This window comes from Salminus brasiliensis, chromosome 8 (assembly GCF_030463535.1).
Source record: "Salminus brasiliensis chromosome 8, fSalBra1.hap2, whole genome shotgun sequence".
NCBI classification, from domain to species: domain Eukaryota; kingdom Metazoa; phylum Chordata; class Actinopteri; order Characiformes; family Bryconidae; genus Salminus; species Salminus brasiliensis.
The window spans coordinates 34,551,081-34,554,492 of NC_132885.1; positions in this window are offsets into that span (position 1 = coordinate 34,551,081).

The window sequence follows — 3,412 nt, forward strand, 5'->3', positions numbered from 1 at the left end:
TTCTTCTTCTTCTTTCGGGGGTACTCGACCTTACCGCCACCTACTGAGCTGGAGTATGGCTTCAGGGTGGAGATCTGCATTGAAAACCGTGAGGAGGCCCTCCTCAGAGGATAAAAACCTAAAATAAAATTATACACACTTCAAAAACAGAAGAACGTGCTTATGCACTATACCCGTATGCACTAGACCTATAAGTCAGTCTTCCCTTCAAAAACAAATCCTTCTAATCATGTGAAGGAATCAAATAAAAATTGCCTTTGCGCTGAATGTTTCACACAAATGCTCCTGACCTTAGAATCAAAGGGGTAGTGTTGCACCGTTTGGCAAAACAAATAACGTGAGACTTTGAGACACAATTTAAAAACCTGGTAGTTAGCCCAAACCCCCAACCATAGTTAAGGCCTCCTGCATATTTCTTTAAACAAAATGGTTAATATGGTAACTTAATTAAGTAGTGCAGTAAGATTTTATAGTGTACGATTGTCCATGTCCACCTGGAATCCAAAGTGACTCTTCTTCGTCTCTGGTTTTATAATGATTGGCAACCATCGATTCTGTGTATTATCACCACCATCATTTCTCTGTACCTTTACTTTTCTATCACTTTGGTAAATCGTTGTATTTATTTGGAAATTCCAATCATTTATTTAGATTCTTACCACTGTTTTTTTTTCCAATTAAGAAGAACAGTTTTCTTCGCAATGCCAAAAGTGGTTGCTTGGACTTGGATTTGGAAATTCCAATTAGAATTTAGATTCTTGCATATAAATTATATCATAAATGCATACACATTGTGTTTAGCTTTGTTTTGTTTTAAATTACTGAGGCATTACAAGGGCAGTTTTAGTGATGTTGAGAGAAGTGAAAATATGCATGTAACAGCGGAAGAGGCATGTAAATTACCTCTCATATGATAACCACTCTGTTGTTTGCCCTAAAATTCACTCTTCTAGTCTCTCTACCATTATAATCTAGTTAATCCTACCCCGTTCACGGTTAGATACCTTGTTAGCCATGGTCCTTTTTATTTGTTAATCATTACCCCAAAAAGTAACCACATTTGGCTCACAGAAGACACACACATGCCCACACACACAAACAGAGACCACCAGACATATCTCAGTGTAATCGTGTACATCTCAAAAGTGGTTAGTTTAATTAATTCCTTTATATCCTCGCTTTGTGTTACTTCTGATGTGACTTGTTTTGTGTGTATATGAAGACCTTCATAATGTGTATTCACCAGTGACCATGACTATTCCGTTGTCTAAAATTGGCAGGAAAAGAATCTCTTCCCACCCTCCCCTCTTTTGGTCTGAGTCCGGGTAAACATGATGTTAATATAAAAAACATAATTTATGTTGTTTTTGGGTTGTTGTTTTTTTTGCCATGAATTCAGTCAACATGAAATACTGATTTATTCCATACACATTTCACTAAAATGCTATAGAAAGCTATAGAAAGTCATGAAATATGATTTTCATAAAATTAACAATCTAATGTAATTATTTAACATCTAAACAAGATTTGGCCATTAAACAAAGTGGCTCACTGTTAAATTAGTTAATCAGGTTACACCATCTATGCAATCCGTAAAATCTATAAAATCTGTAAATCTAAAAAATCAGACAATATAATTACAACACATACTCACATACACTATTTAACAGTGACATCCTGTCACATGCTTTTATAAAGTTTATACTTATTTTGTTGTGTAACTCGTGTTACTTGGTGTGTTTACTTGTGTAAAAATCATACCAAAAAATGTAATAATTAAACCCCAGGGTAAAAGTTGTATTAAACATTTTATTGATCAATAAAGTTCACAAAAATAATGGGATGCTCTTTATTAAACATACAAAAGCTGAAACTAAATTGGCTCCAGACAGCAGATAGCTTAATCCATTTTCTTCATGCAAACTGATGCATCGAAACTGCTCAACATAGCAGCCATGAAAATGTACTCATCCTGCATTACACTATACACCACATAAATTACAAAACAATAACCTCAGTGACTCTAATCACTTAAGAAATTCCTGAAATTACCATGAAATTACTATAACATTCACCTGAACTTGTTTGCTAAACAAAACCATTGACCTCATTCAGTAAACCTAACTATTGCAGACAGACACTTACATTGGTTCTCAGAACCTTTATTTTTTTAGCCAGTAATTTTTGGTATAATTTCAACAACAATTTTAAGAAAAACAAGTTGCACTATATAGTCACTGTCCAAAGAAAACCATGTATCTTCTTTTGTGTTGATTTATTGTCATTTGAACACTTAAGATGCCCTTTCTGTGCTGTGTAAGTGTTATGATGAATGGAGAAATATGCTCCAAAATCACTTGAAACAAAGCCTCTTTACATTACCTTACATTAAAATTAAGGTTTTTGGCTTCTCCTGTAAATTTACTTGTTTTTCTTTGGACTGTGATGATATTGAACCTATAACATATACACTATACCTTGACATATTGTCAAAAAAAGTAAGTCTAGGTCCACTCATGGTCTGCAAGGTCTGCAATCAGAGTAAAGACAAAGAAAGTGTTGATTGAAAATTTCTCAACCCCTTATTAATTTACATTACACAATTTCTGCACAGATGACCTAGAACATAATCAGATTTTCCCAAAAGAAGATAAGTCTTATTTTAAACAGAATTCAATTTAAGAAAAAAATTTTAGTTTTTGAAGAAAATGTTAAAATTACATCTCTGTGAGTGGCAAAAGTATGTGAAAGTCTAGGATTAGCAGCATTTAAGATGGAACAGAAATTTCAAAGAGGAAGCCAACCTCAGCTTATAGTATGCAACTACTACAGCATTTAAAGTGGAATATATTAGTAATGCTGGTTACCCAAACCTTTTCTTCTAACAATGGTAATAAATAATTCCTTAAAATGTTATAGAAATGGGTCATCTTTATTTTGCCTTTTGTAAATCAATTTTACTTACTCAACTATAAATTGAAACAGAACAGTCACAGAAAAAAAATATTTCACCTGGGGTGCCCAAACCTTTTATAACAAAGAAATAATACCTTTGAAGGAGCTCTAATATTGATCGTAGTTCCACTTGGTAGTGTATGTTGAAACAGTAGTAACTGCCAAACAGTAAACAGAAGGCAGGTACGAAAGAAGTGGTGTAGTTGTTGACAACCTCTTGGTCAATGCACAACATAAATGTCCCAGCAGTAAAGCAGGAGGACCCTGAAAATATCAACAATTAAAAAAAAAACAAATACTCTGACCTGAACTTTATTCCTTGAACATCTGGCACATCTTCAGTCTCTAACTGATCAACTGCAGACCTGTAACTTTCAAAGGTACGTTGTGGTCCAAATGATGTTGGGTCATTACCTTGAAATTCAGTTCAAGAAATTAGACAGTATCTGCAAAAATA